The following is a 14,257-nucleotide window of genomic DNA, read 5'->3' as shown; positions in this document are numbered from 1 at the left end:
AGCCGAGTTCAAACGGCGTTTCACATTCTGGTGAAGTACTTAGAGAAGCTTTGAAACACTCAGCATCCACTGCTGAAACACATTTTGTTGTTTGGTCGAAACTGCGGTTGAATCTATGTAAAGCGCACGGCGATTAATTACCATTTATAAAAATTGCTTCAAATTGAATCACTTCTCTTTTGTGCGAATAAAGTCGCACATTTTGCATATTTTAAAAAAGTCGCATGACGTCAGAAAGGTTGCAAATGCGACTAAAGTCGCAAAACGATAAAACTGGGTGAGAGATATGTTAAAATATGTTGAAGTTCCCGATGGACCGTAAATATGCTATTGCCTTTATTGATCTCAGGCAATCTGTGAACATTTTCCGTTTTATGCCTTCTTGTTATTTCCGAGCCATTTAACATATTCAGTACGGTAATCGGAATAGGATCTCGGTGTCTGGGTCCTCCACATATACCGTCCTCTTACCCATATTTGATCAATTGTATTTCAATTGATCAAATATGGGTATCTGTTCTGGAGTACCATTCTCTCTGGTATCTGTTCTGGAGTACCATTCTCCCAGAATAATTTTACTATCATACTCGGCAGCTATGGCCACCTTAGGTATACGATCATGGATTGTTGCGGCATCCGCCATTTCACCCATCGTATTTCCTATTATCCTTTGAAAGTTCGTCATGTTTCGAGTTTCCGACCATTATCCCAACATCTTCAATCATCATGGCAGCCATGGAGACTACGCTTTTGATCTGAATCTGAATCTATAGGTCATAAGTCTCCAAGACGGTCTGTGGTCTGGCAATCGGAATAGGATCTCTGTGTCTGGTTTCTCCACATATACACCCAGTTCCGCCCTTTCATCCATCATCAATCTATTGATATATCATTTATTTCCCTTTGGCATCTTTTCTGGGGTCCCATTATCCAAGAATCATCTTAATGTCAGCTATGGACTCCTCAAGTATACGATCATGGATTGTTGTGGCATGCGCCATTTCACCCATCGTCTCTCTTATTATATCAGTTATGCCAAGACGTCCCTTAGACCCGTTGTACAATATCTATGTTGGACTTCCTCTCCATTGATGTCCACCAGACAATCGACGTGTAATAAGATCAATTCTGACAGGTCTTATCACCCACTCATTTGTCCAGTGCGTCACCTTTGAATTCAATATCCAATTGCCCAATTATATGCCATCCTCAGGACCCTTTCTGCCCTCCGGAAGAGGATCCGTTCCCTGAAGAAGTTTTACAACATCGTCTGCGTAACAGACGGGTTGGAATCCCTTCTTAGCTATTCAATGCATAACCCTTGGGTTCGGGCCCAATTTAGAGCCCAACTGCAGGCTTTCTCAATCCTCTATTTGTAGTGGTTCTTCTAATTAAGTTACTTGTCTAAAGTTATTCATAAGTACTTTATGTTATCAAACACTGATATCGTCTTGCCCATAAAAACTCGCTCCGATATATTGAACAATTTTAGTTCTTTTAATGAATAGGCATAATTCTGCCTTCTCCGGATTAATATTCAGGCGCCTGGATTTTGCCCAGTCATATGGCATCCTCAGGGCCCTTTCTGTCCTCCTGCAAGGATCCGTTTCCTGAAGAAGTATTATAACATCGCCTGGGTAATAGACATTTTGAAGTCCCATTTTGGCTATCCAATGCGTTACCTTTGGATTCGGGCCTCATTAAGCTCTTCTGTACAAGGCCCAACATCTGTAGGTTTTCTCAGTCTTCTCTTTGATGTGACTCTTCCAATTCAGTTTCCTGGTTAAAGTTACTCATAAGAACTTTATGTTATCAGACACTGATATCATTTTTCCCAAAATCTCGGTTCTTTGTATAGCAATTTTAGTTCTTCTTGTGAATAGGCATAATTCTGCCTTTTCCGGGTTAATATTCAGGCCCCTGGATTTGGCCAAATCGTGTGCCATCTTTAGGACCTTTTCTGCCCTCTTAAAGAGGATCCGTTTCCTGAAGAAGTATTATAACATCGTCTGCGTAACAGACGGGTTGAAATCCCTTCTTAGCTATCCAATACGTTACACTTGGATTCGGGCCTCATTTAGAGCCCAATGCTCTTCTGCACAGTGCCCGACATCTGTAGGCTTTCTCAGTCCTCTTTCTGATGTGGCTCTTTCAATTCAGTGTACTATCTAAAGTTACTCATAAGTATTTTATTTCACCAGACACTGATATCGTCTTGCCCCAAAAGTATTGGTTCGATATATTGGACAATTTTAGCTCTTCTAGTGAATAGGCATAATTTTGCCTTCTCCGGTTTAATATTCAGGCCGATGGACTTTGCCCAGTCATAAGGCAACCTCAGGACCCTTCCTGCTCTCCTGCAGAGGATCCATTCCCTAAAGAAGTATTATAACATCGTCTGCGTAACAGACAGGTTGAAATCCCTTTTAGCTAGAATACTTAGTAGGCCTTAGTTTTTACCCACAGTAGTGGCGATAAAATACCTCCTGCAGAGGATCCATTCCCTAAAGAAGTATTATAACATCGTCTGCGTAACAGACAGGTTGAAATCCCTTTTAGCTAGAATACTTAGTAGGCCTTAGTTTTTACCCACAGTAGTGGCGATAAAATACCTTCCTGTGGAGTTCCCCACTCTACATTGGACGCTATGGTCAAGCACATGATGCTATCCACAATTTATGCTTATATTCCTTAGCATATGACTTTCAATGATCTGGTCATTCGAATTTAGTGTAGTTGAAAGCTTCCTCAATGTCAATACATACTAGCTGTCCGATTTATGGTCCACATAATACGACTTCTTTGAAGTTGATATCATTAACATCAAATCCTTAAAAAATTTTGAGCTAATTGCGGTCACATCTTTCCGTTCGAATCACAAATGTCTGACAATAAACTCTACTTGTATCAGTGTCCCTATTGTGTCATAGAATGCAGTTATCTCAAAAGTGTCTTAGCTTTGGACATTTTTATAATTTTGTAAATAGACTCTGTAAAAACATTCCTCTGATCAAATAATAACAATTACTTGGAAATTCGATAGAGTTGTTATTTTTATCTCATGGAAGCGGAACTGCTGTCGGTAACAATAATAATAATCGTAATAACATTGATTTGATTTGGTTTTTGGAGATGATCGTAATTCGAGTTTCACACATGATTGAATTACCGCAATAGGGAGTCGAACATATTACGCCCTCTCAAATAATTGCGTTTGGTTTTGTTACACTTGATCATGATCCATACATTCTGTTTTTTTTTTGTTTGTTTTGTTTTACTTAAATTTTGTTTTTATTTGAAATTGAGAGAGAAAGATTTTTTGGTATGTATGCATGGACATTTTAGTACCACTTTATTAGCACCTTTTCGGTTTTTGCTGATCGCCGCCACACTTCGATTTTTTTATGGTGGGAGTGAAAAAATTCAATCCGCTTTTCGTGCGTTGTTGAAAGCGTTTTTCACACAACTAACAGCTACAATTACGCTATTTTAACGGCTATTTGATGAACAACCAGCTCCTCGCACTTCTCAATGTCAATTAATTTTCATTCATTTCCACTTCTAATTTTCGGGACAAAAACAAAATAACAACGATTTTGTAACGGCGAGCATCAATTGTCTGATGTTGTGGCGGCTTTCCCTAAATTAGCGTCGTTGTCTTTTTGTTTTCATTGAGAACTATGTTTGCGTCACAAAATTTAATCATATCTGTGTGTTTAACTTTTTCTTTTTTTTTTGCGAATTTTTTTGTTTTATCTTCTCCATGTGTTTGATTTCTACTCTTATCTCAAATAATCAGCAGTAGCATCAAAAGCATCCATCATGATCTTCATCATTATAATTATCAACGAACCACCTTATCCTCAAACAGCGGAAGAACGTTACTGCAGAAGATCTAGTAGACACATTTCTTTATCTAATAAAACAAAAAAAAAGCAACCATTGTTGATTATTTGGGAACAGTGTGGAGAAACCAAAACTATTTGATCGAATTCGAGGGGTATAGAAAAAGAGTTTATCTGGCAGCTGTGTCAGTTGCAGTACTATCTGAATATCGCTGATGATGGCTGTAATGATTGAAAAAAAAAAAAACTGGGATATTTTTATAACATAACCAACATAGCTAGCCATTACACCACGGAATGGTTAGCATGTCCCCCTTGCATGCAAAGGGTCGTGGGTTCAATCGTAGTTTCAATTGTATGCACTTCGTCAGTTTTCTCATTCGGATATGTCCTGGAACCTAGACAATGCGAATCCTATCAGTTCAGGGTAACCCTTGATCTTACTCTTACATTCTTTTACGTTTCGTAATTATACTGTATTTTCTTGTATTGTTTCACTATCATTTGGCAATCTGATAATTAGTTTTCTATTTTTAATTACCGGTTATTTGCTATGTTCAGAGGATCCTCATTAGGCCGTGTATAGTAGTCACCCAGTGTAATAGCGTAACGTTATACCACATACTATAATTTTGACATTGTTAGATTATAATTAAAATATTATTTATAGAATTTGTATCTTTTTGTTTTTTTTTTTGCAATTTGGAAAATTGTTTTAAACATTATAACAAAAAAATATATAAACACGTTTTTTACATGACAGGGTATAATACAGTACGTTTCAATGCTAATGTATGAGATTTTTTGTTTTATTTTAATTTATTTTATTTCAACAATTTTGTCGATAATTAATTTGAAGAGAAAAAAAGATATTCTCTAGTTAAAATTATTTAGACATAGCATGCTTATTGTTTTGCAAAACAAAAAAAAATTGTTATGATAACATGAAATTAATTTGTGAATCCCAAAATCGATTATACAAAGCTTTACTAAATGTGGACTCATCAATATAAAAAGTTTACTTGAATCTCAGCATTTAAACCCTCGTTTAAAAATGTTTCTATTAAACGAATTACCCATTTTCTTCTTTTACTAATAATTCGATTCACAAAATGGTAAATTTCAGATAAATATTTCAAATTTGTAAAGTCTTGGCGGCGAAACAGATTTTTGTGTTACAAAAACGTAATCAAGGATTTTACGTCTTCAAATAAATCCCAACATAGTAATATGGTGGCATAGCCGGGCGATTTGTATATCTCCGTCATCTACATATGCCCTTAATACCAATGTTGCATCTACTGTCCATCGGATTAAACCACCCGGTAGTTAGACCACACGAGCTTTCGTTATTGTTGGAAAAAGAAAGAATGACGGTACACTACATTCTGGCGCATAGTAGGTGTTGGACCTTTCTCAAAAACTAAAAACTTAACATCGTGCAAAGGTCACCCGAAAACTAAAGTATTGGCTAAGATATAATATTCCAACAAATATTGCTGTGAATATATATTCAGGCTACAATCTAATTCTTGGGAATCGATAGATAGAATCCTGCTTTATGTGTATAGCCAGCCCAAAAAACGCGACGGAAAACTGTGATGGCTAGCGGCATGTCGTCAAATTAATCTATTCCAAATCCTTGGCGGAGAATGGTATGTTATAGTGTTGTTATCGATTATCAGAATTTTAAACCATTAGACATTATTGTTGCCTGTCACGTGGAAAAATTTTTTTCCTTGAATTTTATTTCTTGAAATAACTCAATATATAATAATACATTATTGTTTTTTACCAAACTCCCATGTTGAATATTGGAAAATCATGCTATATTGACATCAATAGCGCTCTGAAGCAAGAAAAGATGAAATCCAGTTTAAAAAGCAATATACTCTTAATCTTACATTGAGTTCTTCTATATTTAGCCTTCCATTCCAAAGATTCATGCAAATTGTTTATATATGAAGCGAATTATAAAGGTGATAGTAGACATTCCTGTTTTAGAACTGATCTGATCGATCTCAAATAACTCTGTCAACTTTTCACCATTCTAAACTGCTGATTGTGTACTCCTCCATAAAGTTTCAATTATGCTAATAAATTTGTACGAAATTCCGATATGATGCAGTTTATAAATAAGTAGGTGTCGTGATAATTTATCGAACGCAGCTTTGAAATCCACGGAGAATGCGTATACCTTCTTTTCTCCAGCAGTTTTGCAAATATAATGACTGATATGTTATATTGTTCCACTAATACGAGTATACTGTGCTCGTCAACATAATTTCCACGGATTCGTTTAAGCACTCCTATAAATAGTTTTGCCAGTGTTCATAAAAGATATTTGCCTTTTTGTGAATTGGAAATATTGTAATCCTCTGGAATTCGGAATCTATTCTACCCTCTTTATATTTTCGAATATATCAAGCTAAGTGAGAAATTCGTCAGCTGCATTTGCGCAGAAATCATACGTGATACGATCCATACAAGGGTGTTTTTTTTTTGTTTTGTCACACAGAAAAAAATATCGCCAAAAAATTTCCAATTAAAAAGTTGATTGAAGTTGAAAATTGTATCAATTAATACATTAATTGATACAATTATAATCAAGATGGAAACATTAAGTTAATTAAGTCAATGATTGAAAATTCTAACACTTTTAATTAAAAAATTAATTGATACAATTAACTTTTTAATGAAATTCGGAGGACGAAGTCAGTTAAAACAAGTATATACGGCCGTAAGTTCGACCAGGCCGAATCTTATGTACCCTGTCATCCACTATCGAGTTACTTATGCTGTGATAATACTTCTCGATGGCAAGGTATCTTAAACATCTTCTAAATTGAAAGATCGTCCATACGGGAATTTTAGTAGACAAAAAAAGGCCGAATAAGTACGTATATAATTCAGTTCTTGATGGGTATATATAGCGGAGTCTATAAATAATTATGAAGTGATACGAACTGTTGCGTGGTTATTAGAGAAATACGGGGTCCGCTTTATGTGGGGGCCTATATACAATTATGAACTGATATGGACCAATTTTTATGTGATTGGGGGTCGGTTTATCTGGGGGCTATATATAACTATAGACTGATATGGGACAAATTTGGCACGATGGTTAGCGCCATATCCTTACACAACGTACCAAATTTCAACCGAATCGCATGAAATTTACTCCTCCAAGAGGCTCCGGCTGTCAAATCTGGTGATCGGTTTATATGGGGGCTATAATTATGGACCAATATGGTCCAATTTTTGCAAATTTCAACCGGATCGAATAAATTTTGCTCCTCCAAGACACTCCGCAGTTTAAATCTGAGGAACGATTTATATGGGGGCTATATACAATTATGGACCGATATGGATAAGAGGCTCCGGAGGTCAAATCTGGGGATCGGTTTATATGGCGGCTATATATAATGGACCGATATGGACCAATTTTTGTATGGTTGTTAGAGACTATATACTAACGTACCAAATGTCAACCGGATCGGATGAAATTTGCTCCTCCAAGAGGCTCCGGAGGTTAAACCTGGGGATCGGTTTATATGGGGGCTATATAAATGGTTGTTAGAGACCATAAACTAACACCCCGTACCAAATTTTAACCGGATCGGACCTCTTGCTCCTCCAAATGGTTCGGTTTATATAATTATGAACCGACACTCAAAAAAAAGTGAACCCTCAATTTCACTAAAGCGAATTTAACTTTATTTTAGTTTATGGAATTATTATGTTTGGAGAAAGTTTCCTTTACTCTAATAATTTTTTGCGCACGTTAGTTAAATGAACTAAAAAATGGGAAAACATTATACACATTTGGAGTATAAAGATTTACTAAATTCGTACTTCTTACAAAATAGTTCATTATTTCTTTAAATTTGTCAATTTTACTACAAATCCGCCCATCGTGAACTTCGTATGGCACTAAAGACATTCTTGCAATTCTTAACTCCAACTTGTTCTTTCAAACTACAACATTTTCTTTAACAAGTGAACAAAATGTATTAACTTTAATAAATTTTCTTGAATTTGTCGAAAAATATTTACTTATTTTTGTGATATCGGCGTGATGTCAGCGTTTGTAATACTGTTTAGTTAAAATTTTCTAAAATCAACCAAAATTTTTCTTTCTGGCGGGTTCACTGTTTTTTTCAGTGGATATGGACCAATTTTTTTATGGTTGTTTGAGACATCACGTACCAAATTTCAACCGGATCGGATGAAATTTGTTTTTCTAAGAGCATCCGCAAGTCAAATCTGGTGGTCGGTTTATATGGGGGCTATACGTAAAAGTGGTCCGATATGGCCCATTTGCAATACCATCCGACCTACATCAATAGCAACTACTTGTGCCAAGTTTCAAGTCGATAGCTTGTTTCGTTCGGAAGTTAGCGTGACTTCAACAGACGGACGGACGGACATGCTTAGATCGACTCAGAATTTCACCACGACCCAGTATATATATACTTTATGGGATCTTAGAGCAATATTTCGATGTGTTACAAACGGAATGACAAAGTTAATATACCCCGATCCTGTGGTGGAGGGTATAAACAAGTTTAGACTATTGAAAGCAGTTTGATGAAATGAAAAGCCTAAGAGAGATGCAACTTTCATTACACTTGATTTTATTTGATGCAATCTAGATATCTGCTACATCTTAAAAGATTTGGAAATTAATGGAATGTCACACTCCAAACTAAACAAAAATTGACATAGCCTATTATATAAAAAAAATGAAGAATGTGTTAAATTTACGGCGAGCAACCTTAATGTCGAGGCACGTTTTTTGCCTAGAACTTAAATCAAATAGGAACAAAAACCTGCAATTAATTAACATCAACCATTAGAGTATAAATTCATAGTACAACAGTTTATTATACTAGCATTTGTTTATGCTATAAATTTTTTGGATACAAAATTTAATTCTGACTTACAATGAGCCATAAGAAAATTAACAAATTTGCACAAAAAATCTTTCATTTAGTGTATCAATAAAAAAAAAAAAACAAATGCTAAAATTAATGAATAGCAATCGAAACTCAGATATTTTTGAGGAAATTGTTATTATAGTTTCCAAAAAAATTCTAACATAAAGAATTTGTTTGAATATAAGGTATTAGAAAATATAGATGAGCATACAAGAAACAAGACTTGAATGTTTAGGCCAAACGTCAAATTGCGAGTTTTTTGTATTAGTTTCGTGGTTTTTTATACCCTAAACCACATAGTGGTCAGGGTATAATAAGTTTGATCGGCCAAAAAATGTGCCTACCAGAAATATTGATTTTAGACCCCATAAAATATATACCGATCGACTCGGAATCACCTCCTGAGTCGATCTAGCGCTTGGTGTCCGTCCGTCCGTCCGTCTGTTTGTCCATGTATTTGTTGTTCACAGGATTCCGGTCGCAATTATTAACCGATTTTGATGAAATTTGGTACAGGGAGTTTTTTGGGCACAAGGACGAACTCTATTGAATTTGGAAGAAATCGGATCAAATTTAGATATAGCTCCCATATATATGTATCGCCCGATTTCGACAAATGGCGTCACGTTGCGCGTTTTTTCAAACGGATCGTCACCAAATTTGGCAAAAGAAAAATCTTTTCCATCGCCCTTCAAGTCTGCAAAATTTCATCCAAATCGGTTCAGATTTAGATATAGCTCTCATATATATATGTATCGCCCGATTTTCCCAAATTTGGCCACAAAACCTTTATTTATCAACCGATCTTACTCAAATTTGGCTAAATATAATCTTCTATAGCACTAACTATATGTGCAAAAAATCATCGAAATCGGTTCAGATTTAGCTATAGCTCCCATATGTATGTACCGCCCGATTTTTCTAAATTTGGCCATAAAACCCTTATTTATCAACCGATCTTACCCAAATTTGGCTAAATGTAGTCTTCTATAGCACTAACTATATGTGCAAAAAATCATCGAAATCGGTTCAGATTTAGATATAGCTCCCATATATATGTATAGCCCGATTTTCCCAAATTTGGCCATAGAACCCTTATTTATTAACCGATCTTACTAAAAGTTGGCTAGATCCAGTCCTCTATAGTACTAACTATATGTGCAAAATTTCATCGAAATCGGTTCAGATGTAGATATAGCTCCCATATATGTATCACCCGATTTTGAAAAATTCGCCCCTAATAACCGTATGTTTGACCATACAGACCTCATTTCTTAACTGATCTTACTCAAATCTTGCACAAGGTAACCTTTTGTGGTATTAATCAAACCCGCAAAATATTATGCAAATTGGTTCAGATTTAGATATAGCTTCCATATATATGTATCGCTCGATTTTCCCAAATTTGGCCATAGTACTCTTATTTATTAACCAATGTTACTCAAATTTCAAATTTTGATGTACTAGCCGATCGTATTTATACGTACTTGTAGCTCTTACATTAGAATATTGCTCGATTTTTACAAATTTGTATTTATTACCCACACTAATTTAACGATTTTCTCTTTTTTAATAATGGACTCAATATTAGTGGCATACTAACTCCGTAGGTGCAATATCAACACAGCCAGTGTTGCTACACGGATGAAAAATACTGTTTTTCATATGTTTGGCTATAAACATTATATGTTTGGAACACACGTTTTTAAACACAATATTATTGAGTGCAAGCATATAATGTTCATAAACTAGCATAACATGTTTGGGACATATATGTTAATATGTTAGAACATATTATGTTTGGGACATAAAATGTTTGTAAATATAATATGCTTGGATGCAAACATATATTAATTTAGAAATAGCCTATAAACATATATGTGTTTAGTAGCTTGGAGCGCTATTTAACAGGGAGCGATATTGAATTAAGTTGGTGGTTGTTGCTTGTTATTACAAAATTAACATTTTATTTTTCCTTGGGCAATTGATCAGCTACTTCTTTGATCCTTACAAACTGTGTGGTCCGCTGTTCGAATCCCCGTCCGGCAAAAGGTAAAATTAAAATAAATAAAAAAATCATACAATTGAATAATTTCTTCTACAATATTTGTATTACAGAAAAAGGTGCTAAGAACTAAAAAATCTCGTGGAAGTGAGAAAGATGTGGAGGAATATACAATTGGGCAGAAACAAAATTTTGAGCATTCAGGTCGAAAACATATGTTGTTAGCACCTATATTACCTGTTTATTTTCATAATTCATTATGATTGTAAATATATAAATAAATAAATAAAATTTTGAGCACAATATTGTTTTGGAGAATTTTTTTTAAGTATATAAATTTTTTGGGTGCAAAATGCTTCCAAACATATTATATGTTCACATAATAACATATTGTTTTTTGGAAGACAACATTATTGAATTTGGATGCAAAAATACAAAATGTTTGGAACTTAGACTACCCAAACATATATTGTTTAGACCAATATGCTTTCAAACATATTATATATTGGAAGAGATCAAACATATAAATGTTTGGGCAATACCCAAAAATGTATATGCTTGAAGCAAAATATGTTTGGGAGTATATGTTACAGAAGCGATTTTTTGTGAGGGTGTACATAGAAAAAATTCCACAGAAATAAAATTTTGGAAAATTTTTTTTTCAAAATATTATTTCTATAAAAAATTTTCCAAAATTTTATTTCTGTGGAATTTTTTCTATGTACACCCTCAAAAAAATCGCTTCTGTAACATATACTCCCAAACACATTTTGCTTCAAGCATATACATTTTTGGGTATTGCCCAAACATTTATATATTTGATTTCTTCCAATATATAATATGTTTGAAAGCATATTGGTCTAAACAATATAATATCTTTGGGTAGTCTAAGTTCCAACATGATGTATTTTTCCATCCAAATTCAATAATGTTGTCTTCCAAAAAACTATATGTTATTATGTGAACATATAATATGTTTGGAAACATTTTGAACCCAAAAATATAATATGCTTAGAAGAATTTTCTCCCATAGAAGATTGTGCTCAAATTTTTTTTCTGCCTAATTATATATTCCCTCACATTTTTCTCACTTCCACGAGTTTTTGTTCTTAGCACATTTTTCTGTAATACAAACATTGTAGAAGAAATTATTAAATTTTATATTTTTTTTTAATTTTACCTTTTGCCGGACGGGGATTCGAACAGCGGACCACACAGTTTGTAAGCCAGCACACTAACCACTGGGCTACGTAGCTGTTATGGTCATCAAGAGATAATTATCGTTATAAGTCATATTTATATAGCATAGCTTGCGGCGCCCACGAGCCGATGCAAACATAACATTGTTTAACAACATAACATTGTTAAACATACATTTGTTGGCGGCGTGGATCAGTGGTTGGTACGTCCGCCTTGCATGCCAAGGGTCCTGGGTTCGGTCCCTGCTCCGACCGACACCATTTTTTTTATTTTTTTTTTTACATATATTTTTTACGTATATTCCAGATACGTTCGTCGATAAACTTTATAATGAAGTCGTGTTGTCCTTATAATTAAGTGACTTGAAAATGGGTATCATAACATGAAAGAAAAAATTTTTGAACTAAGGTCAACTTGACTTTAATAATTCAGAAAAATTGCTTAAAACTAATAAAATTGTCTTTAAATTTGTTGCATTTTTGCATCTGGACATGTTTTTCAAAACTTTTTAGACGTTTTTTACGTGAAACATAGCATAATTTCTACTGGACGTCTTGTTTTTAACGGACTTTTTATAGCATATGAAAAAAAGAGTCAAATACACAAAACCCACATTTAAAAGAGAATTGTGTCTTAAAAGTATCCTTACTTGAATTCTCGGCTTCATTGGCTCGGAATCAATACCAAAATTGTTAAAATAGAGACACAATCTTTGGAACCGGGCATGCTCTTTTTCAGTGTATAGTGCCCTTTCGTTAGTTTTTATCATGATCCCTTTAATTACCTTTGTTTGAATATTTTGACTTACTCGTCCTACGTTCCGATTTGTTTTGACGAAACCAAAAAATTGCCCGTAATGCGAAAATGATAAACACAACTCATGCTCTTTCTTCAAATGTCTTTTCTCTTGGTTCCGAATGAATTTTCTCTCCGAATACTCATTTTAATATTTTTACTTAAGCATATACAATTTTTGGCGAAATTGTAAATTTATACTTGTTTATATTCACACATATTGTAAATTTACACAAATTTGTAAATTTTTACTTGTTTATATTCACACATAGTATTTTTCCAATCTTTAATGCAATTTTCTTTTTGTATATATATTTTTAAGGCGCCAATTGGTTACTTTCATTATTTTGCTTCCAGCATACACTTTATGTCTCTCTTTCTAAATACATATATGTTTATAGTCTATTTCTAAATTAATATATGTTTGCATCCAAGCATATATTTACAAACATTTTATGTCCCAAACATAATATGTTCTAACATATTAACATATATGTCCCAAACATGTTATGATAGTTTATGAACATTATATGCTTGCACTTAAAAATATTGTGTTTACAAATTTGAGTTCCAAACATATAATTTTTACACCCAAACATATAATTTTTACACCCAACAGTCTTTTTCGTCCGTGTATGGGGAAGTAGGGAACTTTTTTTGTCCTTGTAGGGTAAACCGAACATTTTCCCTGGCAACATTGACTATGAGCTATAGTCAGATTGATACAAAGCACCCATAGACATGTACCCCTTAATTTTCTTAAATATGCAACTGCGGTTTATCTCCCAGACCTATATGTTACCCCACAAATGCTTATGATTACTAATTCTGTAATGGTGGTTTAGGGCATGATATAGTCGGCCCCGCCCGACTTTCTACTTTACTTACTTGTTTTTAATTCAGAAATTTATCAAACATGCTAGTTTCCGCCATGATAGCAAACGACAATACATTTGACAGATACATTGACACAAAATCCATGTTTTTATGTTGGCAATGGTCTGTGGGTCACTAGCAATTCCATCAGATCCTGCAAATATTTAATCATATTATGTCCCAATTACAATGTCAGGAGATGCATTAGACATCGTCGGGAGATCAGTACCAGGAGATGGTGTAAAATAACCTCCAAAGATACCACATTCAACGATATCTGGTGGTCCTTTTACGTCTTAATTTATGCTGGAGTGGAGTGATAACAAATTGAAAAATTGGCATGAATCGTTTTCTGTTCTAGCTTATATCCTCTCAGAAATTGTCTCCAATACTATGACGAGAAGAGAACTTCGTATTCGTCTGATAATATTTTTTTTACATGTGGATATGGTGATCTATTCACATGAGAACAAAAAACAAAATGAACACAAAATCTTCATAGAGTTGAATGAAAATTTTCAAGTGTGAAGATCGCTTATAAATCACTATCATCATTGTCTATCCCCCTTTCGCCGGCTTCTTGGTATATTCCTGAG

At 34.3% G+C, this 14,257-nt stretch overlaps 2 protein-coding genes across 3 annotated transcripts in view; one reads left to right on the top strand and one right to left on the bottom strand.

Annotated features, from left to right (window-relative positions):
- Window positions 1-14,257, top strand: part of mRpS9 (mitochondrial ribosomal protein S9) — a 90,436-nt gene that overhangs the window by 36,649 nt on the left and 39,530 nt on the right. The gene's annotated exons all lie outside the window — the stretch shown is intronic.
- The window catches only part of wtrw (ankyrin repeat domain 61 water witch), a 46,734-nt gene that overhangs the window by 18,956 nt on the left and 13,521 nt on the right, over window positions 1-14,257 (bottom strand). Inside the window, exon 1 of one of the 2 annotated variants that reach the window (XM_075290019.1) lies at window positions 3,363-3,467. The exons of the other annotated variant lie outside the window; for it this stretch is intronic. The gene's annotated coding sequence lies outside the window, so the exon portion shown is untranslated. Of the gene's footprint in view, window positions 1-3,362; window positions 3,468-14,257 lie in introns of those variants that run through there. 2 annotated transcript variants of the gene reach the window in all.

The sequence above is a fragment of the Haematobia irritans genome, chromosome 1 (assembly GCF_050003625.1).
Source record: "Haematobia irritans isolate KBUSLIRL chromosome 1, ASM5000362v1, whole genome shotgun sequence".
NCBI lineage: Eukaryota > Metazoa > Arthropoda > Insecta > Diptera > Muscidae > Haematobia > Haematobia irritans.
The sequence above is the reverse complement of the archived record's forward strand: the minus strand, read 5'-3'. Positions and strand labels throughout refer to the sequence as shown.